General features: G+C 38.8%; 3 non-coding genes across 3 annotated transcripts; all 3 read left to right on the forward strand.

Moving 5' to 3' along the window:
* Positions 1-8,199: 8,199 nt before the first annotated feature.
* Positions 8,200-8,315, forward strand: LOC147521140 (U5 spliceosomal RNA). The gene has a single exon (XR_015206279.1). It is a non-coding gene; the product is annotated as a U5 spliceosomal RNA (small nuclear RNA).
* A 3,881-nt stretch (positions 8,316-12,196) lies between these two features.
* On the forward strand, positions 12,197-12,314 carry LOC147521141 (U5 spliceosomal RNA). The gene has a single exon (XR_015206418.1). It is a non-coding gene; the product is annotated as a U5 spliceosomal RNA (small nuclear RNA).
* A 4,042-nt stretch (positions 12,315-16,356) lies between these two features.
* Positions 16,357-16,472, forward strand: LOC147521142 (U5 spliceosomal RNA). Its single transcript, XR_015206314.1, has one exon. It is a non-coding gene; the product is annotated as a U5 spliceosomal RNA (small nuclear RNA).
* The last annotated feature ends 1,449 nt before the right edge of the window (positions 16,473-17,921 follow it).

Below are 17,921 nucleotides of genomic sequence, written 5' to 3' on the forward strand. Positions count from 1 at the left end.
TTCAGCCCATTAACAAAAAATGTTCATTACTAGTGAGCATGCTGCTACTAGCCTGGTATGCATTTCTCCCCTCTCATTTCGATCTTGAACACAACAAATTCAAGTACCCAAGACAAACGGCAGTTAAGGGTCACAGCAAATAGGGTAGGCCCAAACGGAAAGGATCTCGTGAACCGGTGGGATCTCGTGTGTCCGGAAACGTTATCTAGACTGGCCCAACCACCTGTGTTCACATGCCAAACATGTCTTCTCGCTGAAACCAGAAATAACTAAAAATAAGTGATCATCTTGAAACAATTATGGTACGTGGCTGAAACAAATAAGTTATGGTTGGCAAACATGAACAACTAACGTACGTTGGCATATCTCGTGTAGAATTATGAAATAAATAATTAAGCAGATAGCTGATAGCATACAACCGCACAACTGCACAAGATCCTTTAGAAAATTTATATTATTTTCAATATATCCCACATGTTAACGCTCACTGTTGTTGGCTAACTTCATATTATGGTGTCAAGGACTCAAGGTTCTCGTGAAAATTAAAGAAAATGATGCAGACATATGGCCAAACCTATGCCCTATATAGAGAGCGACCGGTATACAGAAACAAATAACCAAGGTACGGCTGCTGCACCAGTTTCCTCGATTGTCTATGTTGCGAATCTCTTATTCCTTCAATTGAAAGCTACATAATCTTCAATAATCCAGAGTCTTGATTTATTTTTCAAATGTGTTTATTTTTCAAATGTGTATAAATTTTTGCTACTGAGAAAAATTTTTGCTACTGAGAAAATGTATGTTAAACCGGGGTCCGACCAAAACCGGTAAATTTTCGGTTCGATTCAGTTAAAATTTGAGTTTATGGTTAGACTCTGGTCTAAGCTTAAACCCCGGTTAAACCGGCGTTCAGCTCTAAACCGGATCACCCTTATATAATTTTTTTTTTCTTTTTTTGAAAAATTGATAATGTGGGGAGTTGAACCTAACACCTAAACAAGATAATCCAAACTCCAAACTAACATACTACTATATATTTCTTGTATAAGAAATTTATTTTGATATATAATACCAATTAATATTGAATTAAAACATGTATTTATTCATTTTATTAATGTAATTATTAAAAAATTTGCTAAATAAACATCAATTGGTCCGATCGAGTCAAACCATAGTTGAACCTGGTTGAACCATTTTAACAAAAAATCGGTTCGATTACCGGTTCGGTTTTCAAAACATTGGTATAGCAATGAAGTAAATATTGTCAGGCCTGACCACAGTGCCCCCACGGATCTCTTGCTCAAGCCTGATACTATTTCTACCTTAACCACCACTGAGCTCAAATCCACATTGGGCCTCATCTATAAAGTGTGGTTTTAACTCAAAAACATCCGTGCCATTACGAGTTATAGTCCACTTTAAGAACTGGAGTGTAACTTCTTTGCCACTCGATGTGGGACTGATCGGTTATGTCCAAAAACCCAAAATATCTATACACCATATACCAAAACTAGTTTATTAGCCAAACTATTGGCTTAGATACCACTTTTCAGGCCTGACCGCAACCAAACCTAGAGCCTACACAAATCTCTCACCCAAGCCTAATACTGTCTCCATCTCACCCACCATTGAGCCCAATCCATAGTTAGTTAGGCCTCATCTATGGTGTGTTTTTTTTTTTTTTTTTTTTTTTTAATAAGTTTTGAGGTTATGGCTGACCTCTACCTGTATTAATATCTTAAGAAAATTTCTCCATTTTTGTCCTCAATAAGTTTCATAAGTTTATGACTTAAGGGAGGGACAAAATACTCAATTACATCTTTAGTAGCCAAGGAAGCTAGATGATCGACTGTCCTATTGGCTTATCTAAACACATGAGTGACCCTACTTGGCTAAACCTTCCTACCATCTCCAAAATTGCTGCCGCAATCTCTGCACAATACCATGGTGGCTTTTCTTGCCTCTGAAGCACTTTTATGGCCATTAAAGAATCATAAGCTACTAAGACTCTCATCTGGTATATGAAAAGACACTCTTGTAACCCCATGTAAATAGCTTTTAGCTCCTGAAACATAACTAATTTCATGCCTCCAGTAGTTGTAAATGCTAGTAGTACATCTCCTTTATGGTCCCTTGTGGTTCCTCCACCTCCACCTCTTGTGTCAGACAGAGCCCCATCAGTATTTAGTTTTACCATACCTTTTTCAGGTTTCGTCCAAACACATTCTCTTGGAGCACGAGCAACATAGTTTACTTGAATTCCAATCCTCTCCAATAGTACTCATATTTGTCCAACCTCTTTCACATTAGATAGTTGGCTCTGTAGATAGGTTGTCACACCATTGACTAGCCTACTTCTCACCACTTGCCATCGTTGAGAAACATTTATGAACCTGCGATAGTTCTTTTCTCTTAATATATAACTCACAACACCACATATAAAGACCTTGTAGACCTCTGCCTCTATCGTATTTCTGTTGCATACTCTCATCAGTTGGATCCACTCATCATTAGAATCAGGTGCTTAAATGCTGATCCCCACATGTTGTTTTACACTGTTTTAAATTGATTTGCTGAAGTCACATTCAAAGAACAGATGCCTTGAATTTTTCCTGGAGGTGTTACAGAAATAACAACTAGAACTATTCAGAACTCTCTTCATGATCAATCTATCTTGTGTTGGCAGACTACCCGAGAGCAATTGCCAAGTAGTGAAGGAATGTTTAGAAATAACATATTTTCTCCATACAATAATATTATACCATCTCACATTGTTTTTTGGAATTCTGAGTGCATTGTAGGCCGACTTGGAGCTATAAACACCTTTTGGATCAGGAATCCAAATAATTCCATCATCTGGCAAGTGTTTATTAATCTCGGTGGCAAATATTTTGTCCTTGAGGGAATAAGAAGGTAAACACTGCACTACGTTATTCCATTCTCTTTGTGATATTAATTCACTCACCTTAGCATCCAAAGGAAGAGAAATATTGGCACGAGCAACATGATCTTCAAGCAAGGGAGCTTGGGCACACCAAATGTCATGCCACAAAAGTGTATTGCTGCCATTATAAATGCTATATGATATGAACTGTCTTGCAATAGTTCTCATCTCCAGTATCCCTCTCCAAACCCAAGAGCACTCTTTAGGTATCTTCATAGTCCAAAAGAACTTGCTCTTGACATTTTGATTCCATGTCCATTCTACCCATAAACTGCATTCTTCGATGCTACTTTAAAGACTAACCCATAGTAAGCTGCAATATTCCGGTCTTCAAGTCCAAAATCCCTAAACCCCTTTCTTTTCTTGTCAGAGAGGTGATTTCCCCACTTGCATGATGCATCATATCTTTCCTTTCAACTCCACTCCACTCCAAAAGAATCTATTTCATATCTTAGATACTTGTTCTAGGATAGTAAGTGGTAGCATAAAATTCTTTGCCTAGTACACATGAAAGCTTAAGAGTACATAATGAATAAGTTGTAATCTTCCAACATGTGATAAAAGCCTCGATTTCCAATTTTGAATCATTCCTGTAATCCTTTCAATTAGAGGTTAACATTCCTTAATCCCTAGTCTAGACGAGACTAAAGGGAGTCCAAGGTACGTTATAGGTGGTTTAGCTCTCTGCACACCTATCATATCAGCCAACAATTGGCTTTCATCATCTCTCAGACCACCAAGTAAGCATAGTGGTCTTCTGGTAGTTGAATCTCAACCCAGTAGCTATAGTAAACTCTTCTAGGATATCTTGTACTTCCACCACAGAATCATTTTTCCCCTTAAAGAATAATAAAAGGTTATCTGCAAAACACAGACTAATAACCTCCGTCTTCTTACATTTTGGGTGGGGTTTTTTGAGTTTTGCTTCAAGGCTTAGCTTTAGTAAACAACTCAAAACCTCCATAATTATAACAAACAAACATGGTGAGAGCGGATCACCTTGTTTTAGCCCCCGCATACCTTTGAAATAGTCTTTGGCACTCCATCAATAAGAATAGAGAAGTAAGGTTCCTGTAACACATTTGAATCCAAGCTATCATTTTAGGAGGGAACTTTAGTCTTGTAAACATGGCATCTAAAGTTTCCCAACTAACCGAGTCATAAGCCTTGCTGATATCCACTTTCAGAGCACATCTAAGAGAGACATACTTTATGTTATAGTTTTGAGTTCATGTGAGAGTAGGAAATTATCTTGTATATTTCTTCCATGGACAAAAGTAGATTGATTCATCGAAATAATTGAGGGAATGACTATCTGCAATCTGTTAACCACCACTTTTGAGACATACTTAGGGCCTGTTTGTTTTGGAGGAAATGCTAGGGAAATGAAAGGAAAAGAGGTGTACGTGGTCTACCTTTTCCATAGTTTTTTTATTGTTTGTTTGTCCATGGAAATGAAAGGCTACTTTCCATGCGGAAATGAAACTAGGGAAATGGAAATAGTTTTGAGTCCATGGTCTAGACCTAAAAATTTTAGGGAAAGGAAAGGAAAAAAAAAACATACACAATTTACTTTCCTTTCCACAGTTTGCCAAACAGACACAATATTAAAACTATTTTCATTCCATTCATTTTCTTTTCATAGTGGACCACTTATTTCCTTTTCTTTCCATTAGTTAAAATTTAACAAACAGACCTTTATAGGTTGTGTTGCAACATGCGATAGGCCTGAAGTCTGTCACTCTTTCCGGGTTTGGAACCTTAGGAACCAGACAAACAAAAGAAGAGTTAAAACCTCTTGGCATGACGGTTGCAGCGAGAGTAAACTTCATAGCTCCCATAAAATCCTCTCCAACTATAGGCCAACAACACTTATAGAAGAAGGCATTGTATCCATCAGGGCCTGGTGCTTTGTACTTATCCATACTAAACAAAGCCTATTTGATCTCCATGTCTTCAATCTCAGCATCTAACAAATCAGCAGTGAGATCATCAATCGTAGTTTGAACTTGGAGATTTCCATAGAACCATCACTGAAAGAGATCTCAGCTGGTACTCCTAGTAGTGACTTATAGTGTGTAACTACTAAGTCCACTAATTTGTTATGATTAGTATGGTTAACCCCATGATCATCTGTTAGGGCCCATATCTTATTCCTTCCCTTCCTCTCTTTCACCATACTGTGAAAGTAGGCAGTACACCTATCCCCAGAGAGCCCAATTATAATATGCTATTTGCTTTATTTCTTCAAACTCCATCTTCAAAAGATCATTGTAGTCTTTTCTGTCTTTCCTTTCTCTTATAATAATGTTAACATCCCCAAGTTGCATCTCAGAATACTTCGAGTATTGAAGCAATTCATTCTCATTTGCCTCGATGCCTTTCGAGAGATCTTAGAAAAGTTTTTCTTAGACCAGTCTTTTAGAACACCTTTGAGATTCTTTGGTTTCTACACTAGTGTGAATATAGGATTCCCAACCCAGTGTTGATCCCATGTATACTCAACTAGGTCTCTAAACTATGGATGCAAGACCCATGCATTGTAGAACCCAAATGGAAACAATTTCTTAGTATCAAGGAACCATGATAAAATAAGAGGTGTGTGGTCGAACCACGGCCGAGGAAGGAATTCCCCGCTTGGAAGGGAAGGAAGGAGGTAGCCCATTGTAAGTTAACAAGACACCGATCTATCTTTGTACACTTCCTTCCTGGTTCATCAGCTTTGTTTGTCCATGTATAAAGATTGCCCACAAACTTAAGATCCATTAATCCTGTCACCTGAACACAGTTCATGAAGTTTGCAACCTCTCTTGGGTGTAACGGCTCACATCCGTACCTTTCTGTTGAGTACAAAACACTATTAAAGTCACCACAAATAGTCCATGGATTCACATTATTCTGAAGATGCATAAAGTCTCTCCATAAGTCCAGCCTTTCCTTCCTCGAGTTCTTTGCATATACCAGTGATAATACAAAAGTTTGCCCTGTAGGCAAGATAGTAACTTCACAATGGATCAATTGTGAAGTTTCTTTTAATAAAGTGACTTTAACAAAGTTCTCATCCCAGCAAAACCATATTCTTCCAGAAAGATTAGAAGCATAGTTACTAAGATAAGACCAATATGGGCAGCAAACATTTCTAACTGCATCAAACTTATCTTTCTTTACCTTTGTTTCTAATAAGCCTAGCATACATAACTTATTCTCCAACCTGGTCTTTAATTCAAAATGCCGCGACACAACTAAAGATGAGAGCCCACTCTATTAACTGGATAGTCAACACTCTAAGGACCTGAAGTAACTGATGGACATTAAGCATGATTTTCTTGTTAAATATGTTAGCAAGTAATCACAAATAATGAACCAAAGTAACAGATACGCCATAACAAATAACCAAAGTAGAAATTCTTCAATCCTTCTCCAAACTGTATATTTTTTGTATTGAATATCTAGTTTACTTTTTTTTTTTTTGGGTCAAGAATATCTAGCTCACTATTTCATTTGAAAACAACACATCTGGATTACCAATATAACTCAAATATAGATAGAGACAGAAGTGATTCTTTCGCCGCTTGCCTATATCGAGAGAGACGCTATAAGAGCATCATCAGAAAAACCGTAAATCGTGAATACTCTATAAGCCTTCATGCTAAAAAAATTGTGACACACCAGTATTTTATATCGGTCAAAATTGCTAAAATCACGTTATGTACCAACGCATTTTGTCAAATTTTTTGGTTTCTATTTCGGATGGTAAAACGTGTTCCGTGCCAATGTAATTTTTTCAAATTTTTTATTAATTTTTCTTTATTCGGACGGGAAATCCAACTGTTTTAATTTAATTTTTTATTAAAAAAAATATCAAAATTTATGGACGGCAAAACTTGTCTCGTGCCAATGCAATTTTTTCAATTTTTTATGATTATTTTTTTTATTTGGACGGGAAATCTAGCCGTTTTAATTTTTTATTAAAAAAAAAATACCAAAACTTCTAGACGACAAAACTTGTCCCGTCCAACATCTGGATGGGAAAACTTGTCTCGTGCAAGTCACTGTTAAAATTGTGAGTATTTTTGTCGAGAATTTAACAATTGTTGAGATAGAAACGACAATTTAGCAACGCGTTGGTGAACGAAATTGCCAAATAAATTACTACTTGTCACATTAGCAATCAAAAATAGCAGCGCGTTGATGGTGTTCTAATTGTGGTAAATAATTTATTATTCAAAAGTGTGTTCCTGACTTCATGTAGCTATTGAGAAAATATCATCAAGTATATACATTTAGGAGTGACAGTGTGGCATATATACCAAGAGTAGTTAACGATTTCCTGAAACAGGAGGCACATAGTTTTGTTACACTGCACCTTTTTCTTGTTTGTTTGTTTGTTTTTTTTTTTTTGGTAGATAAGCAAGGTTTTTAGAGAGGTCCTTACCCCTTTTCATAAAGATCAAAAGAGCTGATTACATCCTTGCATATTCCTTGCACCTTCATGACCTTTCACGAGAGAATTCACATAGGAGAAGCATACAAAGAAGACTAAAGCAAGTGACATCCTATCTCATCACACCTTTCCACTACAAAAGTGAGATTTATCATGAATATTATGAGTTTGAATGGAATTTGAAAAGGAGAATTGGTATACACTTCGAACTTTAGAAGGATATCAGTGTGGTTTTGCCGTGACCAACTCTGGATCTAAGTAGGAGTTTTCATATCCTAAAAAATTAGAAGATCTAGACAGCAATTCCCTCCGTCAAAGTAGGTTGCTCTTCAATTAACTTGACATTTGCAGCACTCCACATTAGTGAATCCACCCATATCAATCACCGAGTAGGCCTTCCCAGTGAATTTTGTAGTCCCTGACCTATCAATTGCCTTGACTTAGAATCAGCCAGTCCACACTAAAATAGACGATATTGAATTCATCCTGCAAATCTTGTCCACTTTCCACTCTAGCCTTGCATAGTTCATACGGGTGCTTTTCTGAGCATCTAAAAAGCCTGTGGGCTATGGCTCCCAACAGGAGAAGCTACATACAATTGCTACAATCATATAGGGATTTGTGCTGGGTTTGGGTTCGGTTTTAGATCTCAATTCTATTTGATTCTCTTAGTGGGTAATCAGTACGTACTCAGTGAGCTCTCATTTTTCATCCAAAAGGTAAATGCTGTAAGTCCCATATCGGTCAAATAAAATATCTGTGCGAGGAGCTCTAATATAAGAAGGGAACAAACAAGCTTTTAAACTCAAGCAGCTGCGCAATGAGCACAAAGCGAACTATTCTTTCGCCTTTTACTAAAGAATACCGTGTGCTCGTTGCATTAAGCAGCATACTCTCATTTTTGGAGGGATTTCCTTTGGAAGTTCCTAAAATTCAAGTCTAAGTTTTGATGCGTTGAGCGAAGTGATCTGATGGGTGAAGACTGTTCTACTAACTCTAAACAAAATCATGAGCATCTGTTGCTAAAAACTTATGATGGGTGAAAACTGTAACGAACTAACTCTAAACAAAATCATGAGCACTAATTGTGTCTTGCTAAAATCTTTTTTTTATTGAGTCAACTACAAGACAAGACGAACTTCTCACTCACATAGTACCACATGTTAGCTGCCCATCAAAACCCAGCTATGCCCACTCTGTATTAAAGCCACTATTGTTTGTTGGCGGACCTCACTTGAAGTGCATAAGCCCAGAACTATTTCTGGCCACGAATGCAGGTCGACACCAAGAAGTACGTACTGAAATGCCTCAATTGCCAAACATCACTCAAGCCCCATAGAAAAACACTAGTGATTCAATGGCTCCTAGTTAGGAAAAACAATCTTGGAAAATCGTTTATGATTCTATAGGCAAAGCAATGGCCAAACAGAGGCTAGCAATAAAACAATTTTGGAAATTTTGAAGAACAAGATTGAAAAGAACAAGAGTTAATGGCCGAATCAGTTGGAGAACATCCTATGGGCACACCGAACTACAACTCGCTCAAGCACAGGCGAGTCACCATTTTCACTATGCTATGGCATGAAGGCCGTTATTCCTACCAAACTGACAGTCACAATGACTCGGTCTGAGATCGTCGAATCTGGACAGAATGACTCCATTCTTGCTCGAGGGGTCGACTTACTTGAAGAACGCCACGACCTATAAACCATCAGAGTGACATTTTATCATCAGACTCTCAAAAAGTCATACAATAAGCGAGTCAATTCTCAATCTTTTCAGCCTGGGGACTTAGTCCTGAAAAAGACTAAGGATGACTCCAAACTGGCACCAACATGGGAAGGCCCTTACATAGTGGAGTGAGTTGTTGACAATGGAGCATATTAGATCAAAACACAGGACGATCAAGCATTACTACGTCCTTGGAACACTTACTCTTTGAAAAAAATTTATCAATAAAGTTTTTCATTTACGTTGTGTTCTTACTTTTATTATTGTTACCATGTATACATGCCTTATCGGTGTCAAAGCAGTTCATTACCATCTCTAAACACTCTCATGAGTTCAAACGTTCTCAAGCACAAAATACTTTCATAAAATAACACGCTCACTCGAGCTCATAGGCTTCTTAGCCTCTACAATTCTTACTTGATGGCTTATAACTCTAGGCTCAACTCAGTGAGAATGCTCTCCGCGAGCAACACGCTTTCTTAAGCTAACACGCTCACTTGAGCTCATATGTTTCTTAGCCTCTACAGTTCTTACTAGTTGATGGACTATAACTCTAGACTCAACTAAGTGAGAATGCTCTCCGCGAGTAACACGTTTTCTTAAGCTAACACGCTCACTCGAGCTCATAGGCTTCTTAGCTTCAATAGTTCTTACTAGTTGATGACCTATAACTCTAAGCTCAATTCAGTGAGAATGCTCTCCCGAGCAATACACTTTCTTAAGCTAACACGCTCACTTGAGCTCATAGGCTTCTTAGCCTCAATAATTCTTACTAGTTGATGACCTATAACACTAGGCTTAACTCAGCGAGAACGTTCTCCGCGAGCAACATGCTTTCTTAAGCTAACACGCTCACTCGAGCTCATAAGCTTCTTAGCCTCTACAGTTCTTACTAGTTGATGACCTACAACTTTAGGCTCAACTCAGTGAGAATGCTCTCCGAGAGCAACATGTTTTCTTAAGCTAATAAACTCAATCGCGCTCAAAAGCTTCTTAGCCTCTGCATTTTGTATTTGTTGTAAGACGTACAACCCTAGGCTGCAACAATGAAGTGACAAAACAATATATACATGCATTTGGACATAAGCAACATACATGCACTCCGTAACCAAATAAACGAACTACCTGAACAAACTCAGGAATCCAGTTAATAAATCAACCGACCTGTTGGGTCTACCCAGAAATCCAGATCGGTATGATTACAAGTTTTGAAACTATCGAATTGCCACCTACATGGAAACCAGTTTGTTCTGTATCATCGCAACTATAAAGAAAGACGAACTGCCCGGGCAAGCCCAGGATACAAGTTCTATTGTTATATAATCAATTTAAAGCTGAAAACGATAATGCAAACGCAACCGCACAACTTATACCAAAGCAGAAGACATACAGAAACAAGGCTCAAACATTAAGAGTAATGTGCTTATCGTCATCGAGATCGTTAGCATTTAATTCGCAAGAGCCGCGACTTGTCGATGGAGCGTTACTTGTTAGGAGATATTATATTCGCATCTCCTGGCAAGACAAGCACATTTGTACCAAGAGCCCCAGGATCACGCTCTTCTTTCAACTCAAAGTACATCTCCTCCAACATTGTATAATCTCCACACACTCGGTCATACACCCCCTGCGCCTTTCGTGCAACATTGTATAACGTTTCCTTTTTATCAATTACTCAAGCTTAAACCCTACAACCTAACACTGACCTACCTACTTAACAAATCGCACTTGACTGAGAGAAAAGCAAATTGAAAAAAATGAAAAGGTAACAACAATAGAAGCACTCACCTGAGAAACCCTAGCTTGCGTTTTTGCGGAAGAAGGAAACAGGAAATACCTTTTTGATTGTCCCAAATTTGATATTGTACAAACTGCCCGTTCGTTACCAAGAAGTTATGATTACAAATTTTATGCCCTAGCCGCTAGCGTGTTCCAAGGACCTGTCTTTTCAAGAGTTCCAAATAAATTATGCGACACGTTTTCTTTACCAATCGCTATTGATTACTCACGTGCAATCACGGACCAACTTCCATTTCCGCCAAATCATCATGCCACATGATTCAAAATTTCTGGCATCGGTCGAATCGTCCACCAGCGATTTCGCTCATGCTCCACACGTTCTTCCATTTTTCTGTTGAACGTGATTGTTTCCGGGGACATAAACAATCCATCGAGAGGGATTTGGTAGGGGAGTAATATCCTCATTAAGGAATATCACACAGTTGTGAAGCATAAGCTTAACTTCGGGACATCGACCTCTAAGATCGATCGTGGAGTAGCTATTTTGTGAAGAAGAGCAATATCCTCATCAAGGAATATTGCACACGAGGTGTGCAAAGATAAGCGAACCCAAGAATCGACCTCTAAGACCGATCTGTGAGCAGCTCCCTTCATGTAGGTGGTACGTTTAAGCTCGATCAAGGATGTCTCAGTACGAACAAACGGCCAGAGACAGAAAGCCTCAGATAAAGTCACCACCAGGTGTAATCATTACCAAAATCTTACTTGTACTTCCCACCACCGGAAAATAGGGACTACCGCGCCAACTCCCAATCAGCACACGACTTATACTAAAACAGCCCTAACACTCATTCACAATCTCCACCCTACACGTGTGCAAGAGGTACACATGTCTCTAGAATCGACACTTTCATAGGCCTATAAATACCACCTACTTGAACTACGTGAGACCTGATTCTTCTTTCCCCTGAAAAAACCAAGAGAAGATACGTAGGCAGCTCGCTCATAAGCGAACTCGGTCTCTCCAGAAAACCTCAACCCATTCTTCTCTCTTCATTATCTCTAAAAGAAAACCAAAACGCCCCTTTACAGTGGGCTATGACTCTCAACAGGAGAAGCTACATACAATTGCTACAATCATATAGGGATTTGTGTTAGGTTTGGGTTCGGTTTTAGATCTCAATTCTATTTGATTCTCTTAGTGGGTAATCAGTACGTATTCAGTGAGCTCTCATTTTCATCCAAAAGGTAAATGTTGTTAGTCCCATATCGGTCAAATAAAGGATCAGTGCGAGGAGCTCTAATATAAGAAGGGAACAAGCAAGCTTTTAAACTCAAGCAAATACAATGAGCACAAAGTTTAACTATTCTTTCGCCTTTTACTAAAGAATACCGTGTGCTCGTTGCATTAAGCAGCATACTCTCATTTTTGGAGGGATTTCCTTTGGAAGCCCCTAAAATTCAAGTGTAAGTTTTGATGCCTGGTTGAATCTTCCTATGGGTGTGGCTAAAACGTTGAGCGAAGTGATTCCTATGGGGTTGCTTGTTCAAATGTTGACAAAACTTCTCACGCAACTGGTCACCAGATTGTTAAAGAGTAACACTACCTATGAAAGTAATTTTTCTAATTTCTAAATACCTTCATGTTATTTATCAGTTACTTTCTTCTTTCAAAAAAGCCACCATACACCACTTTTTGCATGATGAGAATCTCCACACAAACAGTTTAACTTATCTTGTTACTCAAACACCGAACTGCGCCCCTAGACAATTACTCATTGAAGTAATTGACCGACCTGCTTCTTGGAAATCAGCGACCTATGCCCACTCCGTATTAAAGCCAGACAAGTTCAATATCAGGCACGCGTCGCTACTGTTTGGTAAACAACAAACTATTCAGAAAGTTTGTTGGCGGACCTCACTTGAAGTGTATAAGCCTAAAACAAGGTCAGCTAATTTTTGTAGAAATCCATGAGGGCGAATGCGGGAACCATGCTGGAGGTCACTCTTTGGCTCACAAAGCGATCTCCCAAGAGTACTTCTGGCCACGAATGCAGGTCGATGCCAAGAAGTACGTACTGAAATGCCTAAAATGCCAAACATTTGGCCACAATATCATCCAGCCCGCTCGCGAATTAATCAGCGTCGCCAACCCTTGGCCATTTCACATGTGGGGCTTGGATATTATGGGACCATTCATCCCATAGAAAAGCACCGGATTTAGCTCATGTCAAAGAATTATACGTCAAAACTTCATCTGGATACACATCATCACCAAATTTGGTCTACCTCATACATTAGTGATGAACAATGGCTCCCAGTTCAAGGAAAAAACAATCAAAAAGTTTTTGGCAAAGTGGAAAATCGTTCATGCATTCTCCACTCCCCAGTATGCCCAAAACAATAGCCAAGCAGAGGCTAGCAATAAAGCAAATTTGGAAAATTTGAAGAAGAAGATTGAAAAGAACAAGAGCCAATGCCGAATCAGTTGGAGAACATCCTATGGGCTCACCGAACTACAACTCACTCAAGCACAGGCGAGTCACAATTTTCACTATGCTATGGCACAGAGGCCGTTCTTCCCACCAAACTGACAATCACAACGACTCGGTCCAAGATCGTCGAATCTGGACAGAATGACTCCATTCTTGCTCGAGGGGTCGACTTACTTGAAGAACGCCACGATCTATCAACCATCAGAGTGACATTTTATCATCAGACTCTTAAAAAGTCATACAGTAAGCGAGTCAATTCTCAATCTTTTCAGCCTAGGGACTTAGTTCTGAAAAAGACTAAGGATGACTCCAAACTGGCACCAACATGGGAAAGCCCTTACATAGTGGAGTGAGTTGTTGACAATGGAGCATATTGGATTCAAAACATAGGATGATCAAGCATTACTACGTCCTTGGAACACTTACTCTTTGAAGAAATTTTATTAATAAAGTTTTTCATTTACGTTATGTTCTTACTTTTATTGCTGTTACCATGTATACATGCCTTATCGGTGTCAAAGCAGTTCATTACCATCTCTAAACACTCTCATGAGTTCAAACGTTCTCAAGCACAAAATACTTTCATAAACTAACACGCTCACTCGAGCTCATAGGTTTCTTAGCCTCTACAGTTCTTACTTGATGGCCTATAACTTTAGGCTCAACTCAGTGAGAATGCTCTCCGCGAGCAACACGCTTTCTTAAGCTAACACGCTCACTTGAGCTCATAGGCTTCTTAGCTTCTACATTTCTTACTAGTTGATGGCCTATAACTCTAGACTCAACTAAGTGAGAATGCTCTCCGCGAGCAACACACTTTCTTAAGCTAAAACGCTCACTCGAGCTCATAGGCTTCTTAGCCTCAATAGTTCTTACTAGTTGATGACCTATAACTCTAAGCTCAATTAAGCAAGAACGCTCTCCGCGAGTAATACGCTTTCTTAAGCTAACACGCTCACTCGAGCTCATAGGCTTCTTAGCCTCAATAATTCTTACTAGTTGATGACCTATAACACTAGGTTTAACTCAGCGAGAACGCTCTCCGCGAGCAACACACTTTCTTAAGCTAACACACTCACTCGAGCTCATAGGTTTCTTAGCCTCTATAGTTCTTACTAGTTGATGACCTACAACTCTAGGCTCAACTCAGTGAAAACGCTCTCCACGAGCAACACGCTTTCTTAAGCTAATAAACTCAATCGCGCTCAAAGGCTTCTTAGCCTCTGCATTTTGGATGGTAAAACGTGTTCCGTGCCAATGTAATTTTTCAATTTTTTTATTAATTTTTCTTTATTCGGACGGGAAATCCAACTGTTTTAATTTATTTTTTTATTTAAAAAAAATATCAAAATTTATGGACGGCAAAACTTGTCTCGTGCCAATGTAATTTTTTCAATTTTTTATGATTATTTTTTTTATTTGGACGGGAAATCTAGCCGTTTTAATTTTTTATTAAAAAAAAATACCAAAACTTCTAGACGACAAAACTTGTCCCATCCAACATTTGGACGGAAAACTTGTCTCGTGCAAGTCACTGTTAAAATTGTGAGTATTTTGGTCGAGAATTTAACAATTGTTGAGATAGAAACGACAATTTAACAACGTGTTGGTGAACGAAATTGCCAAATAAATTACTACTTGTCACATTAGCAATCAAAAATAGCAGCGCGTTGATGGTGTTCTAATTGTGGTAAATAATTTATTATTCAAAAGTGTGTTCCTGACTTCATGTAGCTATTGAGAAAATATCATCAAGTATATACATTTAGGAGTGGCAGTGTGGCATATATATACCAAGAGTAGTTAACGATTTCCTGAAACAGGAGGCACATAGTTTTGTTACACTGCACCTTTTTCTTGTTTGTTTATTTGTTTGTTTGTTTTTTTTTTTTTTTGGGTAGATAAGCAAGGTTTTTAGAGAGGTCCTTACCCCTTTTCATAAAGATCAAAAGAGCTGATTACATCCTTGCATATTCCTTGCACCTTCGTGACCTTCATGACCTTTCACGAGAGAATTCACATAGGAGAAGCATACAAAGAAGACTAAAGCAAGTGACATCCTATCTCATCACACCTTTCCACTACAAAAGTGATATTTATCATGAACTAGCCTCTTTGTACGTGTCTCCGCCACGTTAACAATCTCTGATTTTATTATATTTTTCATTAATTTATGGACATGAAACTACCACTTTACCCTGTAAAAAGACAAAATAAAAAAATAAAACAAAAAATGGCATGAGTTGTAATATTCGTGTTTAGAAAGGGGTAAAATTGGGAAAAAAAATTAATGACGTGATGAAATTCACTGTTGAAGCCCTCGTTTTCTTTAAAGAAGTTAGATATTATGAGTTTGAATGGAATTTGAAAAGGAGAATTGGTATACACTTCGAACTTTAGAAGGATATCAGTGTGGTTTTGCCGTGACCAACTCTGGATCTAAGTAGGAGTTTTCATATCCTAAAAAATTAGAAGATCTAGACAGCAATTCCCTCCGTCAAAGTAGGGATAGGTTGCTCTTCAATTAACTTGACATTTGCAGCACTCCACATTAGTGAATCCACCCATATCAATCACCGAATAGGCCTTCCCAGTGGATTTTGTAGTGCCTGACCTATCAATTGCCTTGACTTAGAATCAGCCAGTCCACACTAAAATAGACGATATTGAACTCATCCTGCAAATCTTGTCCACTTTCCACTCTAGCCTTGCATATTTCATACGGGTGCTTTTCTGAGCATCTAAAAAGCCTGTGTGCTATGGCTCCCAACAGGAGAAGCTACATACAATTGCTACAATCATATAGGGATTTGTGCTAGGTTTGGGTTCGGTTTTAGATCTCAATTCTATTTGATTCTCTTAGTGGGTAATCAGTACGTACTCAGTGAGCTCTCATTTTTCATCCAAAAGGTAAATGCTGTAAGTCCCATATCGGTCAAATAAAAGATCTGTGCGAGGAGCTCTAATATAAGAAGGGAACAAACAAGCTTTTAAACTCAAGCAGCTGCGCAATGAGCACAAAGCGAACTATTCTTTCGCCTTTTACTAAAGAATACCGTGTGCTCGTTGCATTAAGCAGCATACTCTCATTTTTGGAGGGATTTCCTTTGGAAGTTCCTAAAATTCAAGTCTAAGTTTTGATGCGTTGAGCGAAGTGATCATGATGGGTGAAAACTGTTCTAACGAACTAACTCTAAACAAAATCATGAACACTAATTGTGACTTGCTAAAACTATTTTTTATTGAGTCAACTACATGTTAACTGCCCATCAAAACCCAGTTATGCCCACTCCGTATTGACCTCATTTGAAGGTGGATAAGCTTAGAACAAGGTCAGTTGATTTTTGTTGCGGGATCTCCCAAGGGTATTTTTGGCCACGAATGCAGGTCGACACCAAGAAATATGTAATGAAATGCCTCAAATGCCAAACATTTGGCCACAATATCATCCACAGCCCGCTCGAGCTCATAGGCTTCTTAGCCTCTACAATTCTTACTTGATGGCCTATAACTCTAGGCTCAACTCAGTGAGAATGCTCTCTGCGAGCAACACAACACGCTTTCTTAAGCTAACACGCTCACTTGAGCTCATAGGCTTCTTAGCCTCTACAGTTCTTACTAGTTGATGGCCTATAACTCTAGACTCAACTAAGTGAGAATGCTCTCCGCGAGCAACACGCTTTCTTAAGCTAACACGCTCACTCGAGCTCATAAGCTTCTTAGCCTCAATAGTTCTTACTAGTTGATGACCTATAACTCTAAGCTCAATCCAGCGAGAACGCTCTCCGCGAGCAATACGTTTTCTTAAGCTAACATGCTCACTCGAGCTCATAGGCTTCTTAACCTCAATAATTCTTACTAGTTGATGACCTATAACACTAGGCTTAACTCAGCGAGAACGCTCTCCGCGAGCAACACGTTTTCTTAAGCTAACACTCTCACTCGAGCTCATAAGCTTCTTAGCTTCTACAGTTCTTACTAGTTGATGACCTACAACTCTAGGCTCAACTCAGCGAGAACGCTCTCTGCGAGCAACACGCTTTCTTAAGCTAATAAACTTAATCGTGCTCAAAGGCTTCTTAGCCTCTGCATTTCGTATTTGTTGTAAGACCACAACCCTAGGCTGCAATAATGAAGTGACAAAACAATATATACAGGCATTTGGACATAAGCAACATACATGCACTCCATAACCAAATAAACGAACTGCCTGAACAAACTCAGGAAACCAGTTAATAAATCAACCGACCTGCTGGGTCTACCCAGAAATCCAGATCGGTCTGATTACAAGTTTTGAAACTATCGAACTGCCACCTACGTGGAAACCAGTTTGTTCTGTATCATCGCAACTATAAAGAAAGACAAACTGCCCGGGCAAGCCCAGGATACAAGTTCTATTGTTATATAATCAATTTAAAGCTGAAAACGATAATGCAAACGCAACCGCACAACTTATACCAAAGCAGAAGACATACAGAAACAAGGCTCAAACATTAAGAGTAATGTGCTTATCGTCAACAGATGCGTCAGCTCGCTCCGCAAGAGCCGCACTGGTCGACGGAACGTT

Source organism: Coptis chinensis, chromosome 1 (assembly GCF_015680905.1).
Source record: "Coptis chinensis isolate HL-2020 chromosome 1, ASM1568090v1, whole genome shotgun sequence".
Taxonomy (NCBI): domain Eukaryota; kingdom Viridiplantae; phylum Streptophyta; class Magnoliopsida; order Ranunculales; family Ranunculaceae; genus Coptis; species Coptis chinensis.